The 13220-nt window shown below is 44.2% G+C and overlaps 1 non-coding gene across 1 annotated transcript; it reads left to right on the top strand.

Annotated features, from left to right (window-relative positions):
- Positions 1 to 1229: 1229 nt before the first annotated feature.
- Positions 1230 to 1324, top strand: trnai-uau (transfer RNA isoleucine (anticodon UAU)). The gene is made up of 2 exons: positions 1230 to 1267; positions 1289 to 1324. It is a non-coding gene; the product is annotated as a tRNA-Ile (tRNA).
- Positions 1325 to 13220: the final 11896 nt, after the last annotated feature.

Here is a 13220-nt window from a genome sequence, read left to right as displayed (position 1 = left end):
GTTATCTAATCGGGTTTTCCTCGGGATTATCGCATTTTTCTTGCATCGCACCTGCTTGAGTTCAAACTAAATGATCAATTTTCCAACTCGAGGAGAGATACTCGGCGACATGGACAATTTGGATTGAGCGCACGATGGTCTCTTGCAAGATTTCAAAATACATGAAGGAATTGTTCCCAGCTCCATCTTAAATTCTGCTAATTCACACAAGTTGACATTCATACTCTTTGTTCCTGTACTTTAATCTCTCTATCTCTCCCTGTCTCAGTCTCTTGACTCTTTGTATTTTCCCCTGATGGACGTCTAAGGCTGCGTTGAACGGCCAAGTTTGATCGAACCTGCAAAACCAACAGAGAAGGGTAAAGAAAGAAAGACTGAGACGGTTGGAAAAGCAAACGTTCAACCCAGTTGATGAATTCGGAGCGAATGTCTCCAAACGTATCGCTCTTCGCGCTCACAGTGAAAAAATAGCATTTTTATTATACTTATGGTACAGTGTATAACCCGCGGATGGCGAGACAGATGACAATGTAGCTTTGGAGCAATAAATTCTGCAAAGTTTTACTTGATAATGCAAGTGGTAAATTCAAAACGAATGTGGTAAAGAGAGCCGGATAGTGGTGAATTGAAATAGTTAGTGCTCAACTTGAACATTGCTGTACATCGGAATAGAAAACGCGATTGGATGGTCAGAAGTGGTCTGCAAGGCTGGGTGGTCGGCTGTGGGTGGTTGGTTTGTCGAGGGGAATAATTCTCACGATTTTCTGATTATATATGCGACACGTCCCAGGTTCAAATCCCAATCGAGCAGTGTTCTTTCTCCACTTTTGCTGAAAATTCACTCATTTGTTTCTCACATCGTTTCAGCGATGCAGAAGGCAGGATTGACTTAATTCTCGACCTGTTTCAGCTCTGGAGGACCGAATGCCGAGGTTTCGTCAACGCAACACAAATGGAGAAAAGAACATATCTCAAGACGTTGTGCAGATTGAAGCTGTATATGAATTTATCCCAATTCACGCGGTGTCATGAAAGCAGAATGAAAATGCTCCTGCATTTGGCGGTAATGGAACCCCCGCTTCCTGTGTGGCAGGCAAGAATTTGACCACGAAAATATCAATGGCCGAACGGCAGTTGGCTGCATGTGTCCACTTGGAAATAAACTGGAAGAACAGACAGTCTCACCGGCCGCAAATGCGGTTGTTGGCTGGGCGCTTTAAAGAAGTGCGGCTCCAGTGGCGCAATCGGTTAGCGCGCGGTACTTATATAACAGTATTAGGCTTGAGAAATGCCGAGGTTGTGAGTTCGAGCCTCACCTGGAGCAGTTTAACCTTTTGCTTCTGAAGATTTCCACCCGAGTTCAAGGTGCAGCGAGAATGTTCCATGAAACATCTCCTTCTTCGTGTTTTCATGTGGGCATTTGGGGTCCTCTGGCCAGCATTATTGCAATAGCAGGTGTGAGTTTATTTGTTAATAGGCGGGAGAGGGGGCGATTGGCAACAGCATGAAATGGGAAAGCAGGCGGTCCGAGATCTTTAAATCTAATGAACTGAACACACAATTTTTCTTTTCGTGAAACAGACATTCTTCTATTTGAAGTGTCGTGTAGGAAAATTCGGAAGGTAAATGTGTTTCCCGGAGTCACTGAGTAACGGGTGGAATTATTCCGCTTTCAGTTGTTGATCCGCTGACAGGTCGAGAGACCTTTTCCAGCTCACGTGTGGGACAAGTCTGGCTTTTGAGCCACTGGGTAATGTGATTGTTTTTAATTGCTGCTAACGAATGACAGGACATTTGGCACAAACAAGAAGAATTGTAAACTCACGAATTTCCTCTCCATGTTTCTTACATCAGATTCTCCTCAAAACGGTACTGAGAATTTTATAAATCGGATCCTCACCCGAGGTCGACGGCCACAAGGGATAATTCAGAGACCGACCATGAATTTAGCTGTATGTATTCCAAGTTGATTATGTGCTTGCAGCTTCATTTATTATAAGGTTTAACATATTTCTTTGTGCACTAAATATCATAATTTGCACTAAATTTGATTTTGATTTTATATCATGTTCTTCAGTGCCAAGAAACAGATATATAATTGATATTATCAGATCAATAACAATTTTTTTAAAACTGAGTACATAAAATAGTTAAATTGAAAATATTCAGATCTTAGTAGACAGAACTTTTAACTTTATCTAAAAGTATAATAGAAATGAATTCTAAAATATTAAGTTCCAGTAGCTATATTATATATCTCTTGGGTTAGAAATTCTTCATCCTTTTTTCAGAAGTGTATCTTTTGAATCAGATACATTAAATCTATAAACCAATGCAAACATATCTCAAAGCTGACCAAACTGTAAAAACATTACAAATTTGAAGTCAAGAATGAATTTAAAGAGGGATGTTAATATCGGATGAAGCTTTTTAACTGTAAAGTGCTTGCCCTCCCCAAAGTGTCCCATGGTGCTAATTGTGAGCAGCCTTTTTCTGTTGGAGAATAATCAATGGTTGAAGAGCTCCTTTGAAGAGCACTGCAGGTTGAATTTCATTGAAGTATATGAATTCTGCCAGCAGCAGGCAATGGCCATCCTCAAGATTCACATTCTGTAGCTGGCATCGAGTCCCACTAAACCGATTGGAAACTCTTGCAGTCACTGACAAGTTTTATCTTGTTCTCTGCTGAAAGGAAAATTTGGCAGGAAACTGCTTTAGGTGGCTTCTGATCCGTTTACAAAACAGACCAACTATACAGTACATGGTCGTAGCCGGTGGACATGATCTATGTGGATTTCTTGGCACTGAAGAACATGATATAAAATCATGAAGGTCAATGAAGGTAGCGCGTTTGATGTAGTCTATATGGATTTTAGCAAGGCTTTTGACAATGTCCCACATGGCAGACTGGTAAGAAAAGTAAGAGTCCATTGCATTCAAGGGAAAGTGGCAAGTTTTCTTTGGAGCAGAGGAGGCTGAGGGGAGATTTAATTGAGGTGTATAAAATTATGAGGGGCCGAGATAGAGTGTATATCAAGGACCTATGTCCCTTAGCAGAGAAGTCAATAACCAGGTGGCATAGATTTATGTAATTGGTAGGAGAATTAGAGGGGAGTTGAGGAGAATTCTTTTCACCCAGAGGGTGGTGGGGATTTGGAACTCACTGCCTGAAAGGGTGGTAGAGGCAGAAACTCTCATCACATTTAAAAAGCACTTGGATATGCACTTGAAGTGCCGTAACCTACAAGGTTACGGACCAAGAGTTGGAAAGTGGGAATAGGATGGATAGCTCTTTTTCGGCCGGCACAGACACGATGGGCCGAATAGCCTACTTCTGTGCCGTAAATTTCTGATTCTATTTCTATGAATCTGAATGATGGAAACAGCTATAACCACGCGCCTGGATAGCTCAGTCGGTAGACCATCAGACCTTTAGGTGAAGAAGTGATTTGAGTGTCCAGCGTTCAAAGTCCCTTTTCATGCGAGCAATTTTAGAACAGCTGTCAAGTTCTGCCAGTCCACTGGAGCAACAACTACTGAAGAGACGATGCCTGCGATGTGTTGTCAATATGTTGACCTTTGGTGAGCATTCTCAGAAAAGGACTTTGATCTTCTCTGATCACCATTTTTACCAGAAACATTTGGACAGTAGATGATCTGTTAGAAAGACCACTGATTGCCCGTTCACACCACTCGTCCCTTGTTTGGACAGAGATCGCTTAGTGTCTAAACTGCTTCAAACTGAGTCTTTTCCATAGTTACTTGGAAATGTTTGGATTATTGCTGTTATCTGCAGCTTGTCAATTGGATGGTTAACACTGAGTTTGGTTGGGCTGATCTGATTTCTTTGTTCGAATAAATTCGATAGTTTTTAACCTCCACCCACTCCTTGCAGACACTTCCAGCATCATCTCCGTGGGCGGTAGAATGCAGAGACATTCAGCGCTACAAATCAATCCGTGCTTCCTCTTACCGAAACTCGGGAACAATGTTCACCATTTCAGCTTCTCAGATGCCGATGTCGCCAATTTCAGCCTGTGCAGCCAGAACCCCTGGTGATTTTACAGTCACCGAAGTTCGCTGCACTTTCCCCAAAGTTCACTCTAAGAGAGAACAACGAAAAATAAAGGAAACGTGAGCGTTTCTTCATTGGTGGCGACGCAAAATCGCTGCTTTCATTCCTTCCACCGTTGATCTTCCTGCGGGCGATGAACCTTCTGCACGCCGCTATTTTTATCACATGACCAGGAAGTGAAACAAGTTGAATGTGAAAGTTGGAGCAACAAATTGGGTCAAGCGGATAGGCGGGTCGGGATATTGCAAAACAAACAGCCAAGCCACGAGGAGCGGGTCAGCTGTTCCAACAGAAGATAAGAAATAGAAGCAGGAGCAGGCCTTACGGCCCCTCGAGCCTACTCCGCCATTCAATAAGGTCATGGCTGATTTTAGACCTCGAATCTATTTCCCGCCCGATCCACATATTCCTATATGACACTTCAAACAGAAGAATGCCTGTTTCACGAAAAGAAACATTGTGTGTTCGGTTGTTTAGACTTAAAGATCTGGTGGCGCCTCCTTTCCCATTTCATGCTGTCGCCAATCGCCCACTCTCCAGCCGATTAACAACTAAACTCACAGCTGCTGTTGCTATACGGCCGGCCAGAGCACCTTTTGTTCCCACATCAGAACACGAAGAAGGAGATGGTTCATGGAACAAACCAGCTGGACCTTGAACTCCGGTGAAAATATTCAGATGCAAAAGGTTTAACTGCTCGAGCTCATAACCTCAGCATTGATTGAGCCTGATGTCGTTCTCTCAGTACCGCGCGCTAACCGATTGCGCCACTTGAGCCACCGGGTAGTGATGTTGTCATCAAACAGCCTCATTTTTGGCTTGTAAGATTGTATGTTCTCTCAGACAGATTTCCATGTGAACACATGAAGCCAACTGCTGCTTGGGCTATTTGTGTAAAATTGGTCGAATTCTTACCTGCCCCACAGGAAGTTCGGGTTCGATTACCGCCCAATGCAGGAGCATTTTCATTCTGCATTCATGACATCGCGTGAATTGGGATAAATTCATATTCAGCTTCAATCTGCTAAACACCTTGAGACATTTTCTTTTCTCCAGGTGTGTTGCATCCACAAAACCTCGGCTTCTACACGGAAAGTTTGGGGGACGTTTGGAACGCCCTTCTGCAGGGCGCGAGCTCACTTGAGAATGTTAAATCTGAGATTGACAGATTTCTGTGAACCAAGATTATTTGTGGATATGTGTCAAAGACGGGTATATGGAGTGACGTCACAGCTCAACCATGATCTCACTGAAAGGTGGAACAGGCTTGTCGGGCTAAATGTCACTTCCACTTGCGGCCTCCTGTTATGCGCCATCTTCGGATTGTGTGCCTGTGTGATGTGCCTCTCATGGTTTAATAGCTGCCAGTGTGTGTGACCTGCGAGTTATGGGTGTGCGGCTTGCAACAGTGGTAATGTGTAAGGGTGAGAGGAAGTCCCTGGTTAAAAGAGTTGAGCACTGATGTGAAGAGTTTGTTCGCATGTGGCGGATTGGATGGTATCGTGTGTGTTGCAGGTGGTAGGAGACGTCACTTGAGAGTTGACCGAACTCACCTTGACGACTCATTCTCAAAGCATTGAAATTCTTCCTGCACTGCATCCAAGTCCATGTTGCTGTTCCCCTGGCATTAACTTCGTCCCCGGCTGCCTCCCGCTGCCTTTTGGATTGATGCCGCCTCTTGCGCCCCGCACCCACTCACCTCACCCAAACTCTGCGGATATAGGATGTCCCTCCTTCTGTCCACCTCTTGCAGTAAGGTCTCTCAGCATCAGCAGAGAACATTGGTGGATGCACTCTCCAGGCCTGGTACCAACTCAGATCGGCAGATTGCTGAGGTTTGGCGTGCAGATTGGAGGATGAGGGATTCAGTTGCGTGCAACATTTATTCAATGTTTCAACATAACTCATCAGTGTCCAAACATAGGGATGGAACCTGCGTCTGTGTTTTACGTGTGCGATGTTTGATCTCTGTTCAGACTCCGTGCAGACAGTAGACTGTTATTTTCAGCAAATAACAGGTACCAGCTCCCTTTCAGAGATTTCGAAGAAACATCCTCCCTTGAAGAGATTGAGCTCCCCCTGGTGGTGGGAAGTGCGAATAGCATCCATTCAACTTGCAAGGCCCGGAATGGAACGCTGATTGCAGGTGAGTCATCGCGCCAGCGGAAACTTGCGTCCTGCCTGCACATGGGTCATTGGGCAAGGGAAACAGCGCATCACGCGACCTATGCCGAAAAATGGCTCTTTTCTAATTTTTCCCCCAAAGTTCGCTGCGTGCGCATGTCGACACGATTCCATTATGGTACCTAGCACAAGGGCCAGGGGAAGAAAGATTGCATTTCGATAGCGCCCTTCACCACTCAGACATCGAAAAGCGCTTCACAGAAAATGAAGCAATTTTTGAATGGTGGTCACTTCTGAAATGTCGCAAACGAGGCAGCCAATTTGCGCAAAGCAAGGTCCCAAAAACAGCGATGTAACAATGACCAGATAATATATTATAGTGATGTGGCTGAAGGGATAAATATTGAAAGGGCTCCAGGGAGAACTAATCACCCTTAAAAACGGAGACAAGGTGATTGTATCAGTTCTACTTTTGACCTTTGTAATGTTTTTTCTTTCCTGATTTTTTATCTTCTTCAGATTCCAACTGATCTTAAAACTGACAACTGAACTCTCAATGGATTTTCGATCAATCTGTCACTCAAAATAATCAATGTTATAAATAAAGAAATAAACCGGATTGAGACGGTTCACTTCACTTCACTGAAACGTCCAATTCCGGTTCAACCGGCGCGGCGGAGTCACAGCAGCTCATCGCTGATCTGCACCTCAACTCCATTTAGCGAAATAGAAACTGGAAAACTCATGTTTCGAGACGAGTTTACAAATTTCCTGAAAAATGAATATCACTAAACCAGCAAAACATTCCCTGCCCTGATTAAACACACAGCACGGAGATGTGTCGAATATATAGCAAGAAACCCGTGATTTTGTTATTACACGGATAGAATCCCGTGCTCAATATTAACATTAACACTGAGCGCCAGGTCTGGATCTGACCCGTTTACCCCGTGGTGCGGGACCCCGTCCGCGTTTATATTAACCAAACACAGAAAATCAGAAAATAATAATCCCACCCAGCAGAATTGGGGATTGTTCGTATTTTACAGGACAGGATGAGGCCGCTCGGCCCGTCGGGCTTGGATAGTAAATTCTGTTCACATTCTCCGCTCGGTGTTGTTCTCCTTGTACATTTTTAAGTTACCGAATTGTCTTTTCTTTTATTTTCCTTCTCTCCATTTTGCAGACTGAGTGGGAAAGAGATTCGCTTTGGAGGAGAAACATTGCGATCAAAGATTTGAATATTGTTTATTCTGATAGTTGGTTGCTCGGAGACCCAGCGGGAGTTCAGTTCTTATTTTCCTGATTAGTAGGAAACAGTAGAGCCAACTTGCTGCAAGACAGAAAACAATAAATGAACAACATCAACAAATTGAAAGTAAGAGAAAGATACAAGCAGAGCCTAAACCACCCCTGGCCCGGGTTTAAGATCATTTGGTAAAGCCTTGCAATCGCGGCCTCGTGGCGTAATGAATAAGGCGTCTGACTTCGGTATTAATTTACGATGTTATCAGAAGATTGCAGGTTCGAGTCCTGCCGCGGTCGTTTTTATATTTGTTCCAACGTGCGCCATAACTGTTTTGCACCGACCGTTTCTCACAGGAACTGACCGAATGGAACGGAAAATGTAAATTCCTTTGCTTACAGAAACTGACTCTGCATTTTCAATATTGTCGATCTGGGTGCACAGGCAGTACATAGTGTAAAAGTGACTTTATTTCTACTGTTTGGATTCAGAAATGATCGGATAATCCATTGTGCTCTGTCCGTATGGGTCCGAATACCATCCGCGTCGTTATTGTATTGCACTTTTGATAAGGCCCGACATAAGTTTTGTACAATCAAAACGGATTTGAATGCTATGATTATCAATCCGACACCGGTGTTTTAAGTCTCAGTCTCTGGATTGTTTATATTTTGTTTAAATGGAGAGGGATAATTGGAATTTTTCACATGCTCGAATCGGATAAAGGTCGGGTCGAGAGGACTGATCGGAGATCAATCATTCTGTCCTTCCTTGCTGCCTCTGGGGTTTCCAGCCAATGAAAGATTAACGGGAATAGCAAATGATAATGGAGCTGGAACATAAAGGGTTAACTTTATCCATTAGGAAGAAATCTAATTTCAAAACTTTTAACAATCTTGAACCAGTCCAGTTATTAGATTGACACCAAGTCTGTACATGTTTTTCTGTTCCGTGTGATCTGCACACTTTGAAATTCTGCCCTGTCCATCCAAGTCCATGTTGTACACTATCTATTTCAAGCCGAAGCTATCAGGCCTTCTTTACCAACATCGTTTTCAATGTGCACCTTGCATAATCAAGTAAGACTTTGCAGAATGTATAAGGTAAGAAACGAGGTTGCCATCTGTATGTGCAACGTAATAAAGTGCTTCCAGATTTCACCAGTGAAAATCCGAGCTCTAATTTTATGCCCCGCCCCACCCCCACCACCAGAGGAAATAACTTCTCTGTATCTACTCTTCCGAATCGTTTTATCATTTTAAATACCTCAATCAGATCAACCTTTCAAACAGAAGGGAATAGAATCCAAGTTTATGCAACCTGTCCTCATAATTTAACCTTTTAAGACCAGGGATGATTCTGGTGAATCTGCGCTGAGGGGCGGTGCCCAGAACTGAACGCAGTTCAACAGATGTCGTCTGACCAAGGCCTTTCAAATGAAGCATAACTTCCTCCTCTTTGTATTCCAGTCCCCTGAAGTTAAAGGTCAACTTCCCTTGAACCTTTTTGATTAACTTTTGTGTTCTCCAATAGTTTTTAGTGATGTGTGTACATGGACACACAGATTCCTTTGCTCCTCCACTATTCCTAATTTCTCGACATTAAGAACATTTTCCGATTGATTGGATCCAAAGCGAATTACCTCACACTTCCCCGCATTGAACTCCATTTAACACAGTTTGGCGAGTCACTTAATCTGTCTCTGTCCCTTCGTAACTTCGTGATCCCATCCACACAGTAAACTGTGCCTCCGATCTTACTGTCATCACCAAACTTGGAAACACAACTCTCTATTCCTTCATCCAAGTCACTGAGAAATATTGGGAGCACATTCCCGAGTGTTCACTAAAATCTGGTTCCTTAATATTTTGAGGAATCCTTGAAATCCCACGGTGTTTCCCCACAGAGGTTTCAATGAGCGCTGCAGTAAATCTCGTGCTCGGGATTTAATTGAAAACCCTCAGTTTTATTGTTCATTCAGAATTGTCTTTGCTTCCCGTGCTGGCGAGTCAGGGAGTAGTGTTCCAAGAATCAGGAATAGGATCTGGAACCACATCTTGCCGACTGCGCTACATGGAGAAATAAGAGTTCGATTTTTGTTTTTGATCCGCTCGATCAGAATGAATTTGATCCAGAAACAGGAAGCGGTTTTGGTGAAACTGATCCGAGGGGGAAGCGCGAAGGTGGTTGAAGCGATGAGCTGCTCAATGATTGGATCCAGCCCGTGTGGCTCGGGATCCCCGTCTGGTCACGGTCGCCGACACTGTTTTCTCCCTGATCGGTTTCCCTCTGCTTTCACCAATTGCCCCAGGGACCACCGTTTATATCTGGATTCAGCACCAGGCAGAGAGATAGAAACAACTGTCTGGTGTTTATTGACCTGATCGGGTGGTTAATGTCACCGACGGCTGATTCACTGAGATCTCCAGGCCAATGCTCGGCCACCATTTGGTTTGGTTGCCTGTTCAACGCTTGTTCTCGCCGGATGAAGAAGACAGATTTTCTCTTCCACCAAATTTTTACAATACTAGACCGGCCTCAATTTCTGTGTGAATAACTGGGTTAAGTGGACAGAGCAGGGACAGAGAAGTTTGTTGGAACAAGGTCCAACTGTTGTTGGACCAGAGTTATTTCACTATCTTTATAATCCAGCAATTGCTGGGACCTCGAGCCATAATGATGCATTCACGGCGTGCGCCATTATCGAAAGGTGAATGTTGCAGCAAGTGAGATACGGGATGGAAACCGATTTTCCCATGATTTCTGAAACCGTTGCGCCGCTCCTCCGAAAGGCTCGGTTAAAGTTGTACAAGACATTAGTGAGGCCACACATGGAATACTGTGTACAGTTCTGGTCACCCTATTATAGAAAGGATATTATTAAACTAGAAAGAGTGCAGAAAAGATTTACTAGGATGCTACCGGGACTTGATGGTTTGACTAATAGGGAGAGGTTAGGTAGACTGGGACTTTTTTCATTGGAGAGTAGGAGGTTAAGGGGTGATCTTATAGAAGTCTATAAAATAATGAGGGGCATAGATAAGGTAGATAGTCAAAATCTTTTCCCAAAGGTAGGGGAGTCTATAACGAGGGGACATTGATTTAAGGTGAGAGGGGAGAGATACAAAAGGTTCCAGAGGGGCAATTTTTTCACTCAAAGGGTGGTGAGTGTCTGGAACGAGATGCCAGAGGCAGTAGTAGAGGCGGGTACAATTTTGTCGTTTATAAAGCATTTGGACAGTGACATGGGTAAGATGGGTATAGAGGGATATGGGCCAAGTGCAGGCAATTGGGACTAGCTTAGTGGTATAAACTGGGCGACATGGACATGTTGGGCCGAAGGGCCTGTTTCCATGTTGTAATTTCTATGCTTCTATGAAAGGTTAAAATTTGTTTTCTTCGCTCAGCGCTCCGTTGCCGTGAACGGCGATCGCCAATTCTCTGTACTAAGTCATTAATCGCGCCGCAGCCACTTACAATTGGACAATAACGGCAAATGAAGTATGAGGCAGCAAGAAATCACTGAGAAATGTCACAGAGTGCAGCTTCTCAGATTCTCGCTCTCAGGCTCTACTTTCAGTCGTTTTTGTTTCTTCTCCCTCCTGTCTTCCTTCTTTCTATCCATCACTGCCTTCTTTCTTGGAAAAAGGCGCCCCTGTTATCTGCAAATCTGAAAGAAGCGATTTGGTGATATTGCACTGAGAACAAAAGCATAAGGAAACATGTGAAGGATTCGAAAGCCGGAATTCTCACCTATCAATCAGTGAAAGCCCCAAAGCCAGACTCGCACCCGTAGAACAACGAACCGCTGGCAAGTGAACCGCACATCCGCTGTAAAATTTCGCTGCCACCGGAATTGCACGTTTCAGTGAAGTGAAGTGAACCGTCTCAATCCGGTTTATTTCTTTATCTATAACCGTGTTTATTTTGAGTGACAGATTTCTGATCAGTTGGAATCTGCAGATGATAAAAATAAGGAAAGAAAAACATTTCAAAGGTCAAAACGCGGACTGATCCAATCACCTTGTCTCGGTCTTTAAAGGTGATTCGTTCTCCCCGGATCCCTGTTCAATATTCATCCCTTGAGCCACGTCACTATAATACATTATTTGATCATTATCAGTTCGTTGTGTTTGGGATCTTGCTGTTCACAAATTGGCTGCCTCTTTTCCGTCATTGTCTGTAAAGCGCTTTGGGACCTCTGAGGTGGCGAAGTGGGCTATCGAAATGCAATCTTTCTTCCTGTGGCCTCATATGCCAGGAATCCTGTCAACTGGCGCACGCAGGATACGTTGAGGGAAACATTGGATTAGGGCTGTTTATGGGCGTAGGTAGCGTGATGCGCTGTTTCCCCTCGCCCAGTGACCCTTGTGCAGGCTGGACGCAAGATTCGGCTTGCCCGATGAACCTGTTCCACCATTCAATGCGATCATGGTGGAGCTGTGACCTAACTCCATATATGCATTTTAGTCTTAGTCCCATATCCCTTAATACCCTTGGTTCACAGAAATCATTCAAAAGTGAGGATGCTACAACTACCGTCTGCAGAGGAATATTCCCAACGTCTCCCACACTATCCGGGTAGATGCCGAGGTTAAGTGGATGCAACACAGCCGGAGAAAAGAAAATGTCTCACGATTTTGTGCAGATTGAAGATGAATATGAATTTATCCCAATTCACGCGATGTCATCAATGCAGAATGAAATTGGTGCTGAATTGGGCGGCAATGGAACCCCAGCTTCCTGTGTGGCAGGCAAGAATTCGACCGCCAAAACACCAAAGCCCAAGCGGAAGTTGGCTGCATGTGTGCACTTGGAAACCTGTGTGAAAGAACATACAAGCTTACAGGCCGAAATTGAGGCTGTTTGATAACAGCACCATCACTAGCTGGCTCCAGTGGTGCAATCGGTTAGCGCACGGTAATTACTTATATCACAATATCAAGCTCGAAAATGCCGAAATTGTGAATTTGAGTTTTAACTAGACCAGTTTATCCTATTACATCTGAATATTACCACCGGAGTTTAAGGTGTAGTTGATCTGTTGCAAACAACATCTCATTCTTCGTGTTCTCATGTGGGCACTTTGGTTCCTCTGATCGGCCGTATTGCAATAGCAGGTGTGAGTTTAGTTGTTAATGGACGGGAGAGTGGGCGATTGGCGACAGCATGAAATGGGAAAGTTGGCAGCACGAGATCTTTAAATCTAAAGAACCCAACACACAATTCTTCTTTTCGTGAAACAGACATTCTTCTGTTTGAAGTGTCGTGTTGGAATGTGGGGATCGGGCGAGAAAATAGAGGCGAGGTCGAAGATCAGCCACGAACGTATTGAATGGCGGAGGATGCTCCACGGGCCGTGAGGCCGACTCCTGCTCCTATTTCACATATTCTTATGTAACAGCTGACCCGCTCGTAGTTGCTTGGCTGTTTGTTTTGCAATTTCCCGCCCCGCCTATCTGCTTGATCCAGTTTGTTGCTCCCACTTTCACATTCAACTTGTTTCACTTCCTGGTCATGTGATAGAAATAGCGGAGTGCAGAAGGTTCATAGCCCGCAGGAAGATCAACGGTGGAAGCAATGAAAGCAGCGATTTTCCTTCGCCACCATTCGCGGCGGAATCACAGCAGCTCATCGCTGATTTGCACCTCAACTCCATTTAGTGAAATAGAAACTGGAAAACTCATGTTTCGAGACGAGTTTACTAATTTCCTGAAAACGGAAGATCACGAAACCAGCAAAACATCCCCTGCCCTGATTAAATACACAGCAAGG

Source organism: Heptranchias perlo, unplaced genomic scaffold, assembly GCF_035084215.1.
Source record: "Heptranchias perlo isolate sHepPer1 unplaced genomic scaffold, sHepPer1.hap1 HAP1_SCAFFOLD_44, whole genome shotgun sequence".
NCBI lineage: Eukaryota > Metazoa > Chordata > Chondrichthyes > Hexanchiformes > Hexanchidae > Heptranchias > Heptranchias perlo.
This window is presented reverse-complemented; position numbering and strand designations above follow the sequence as displayed.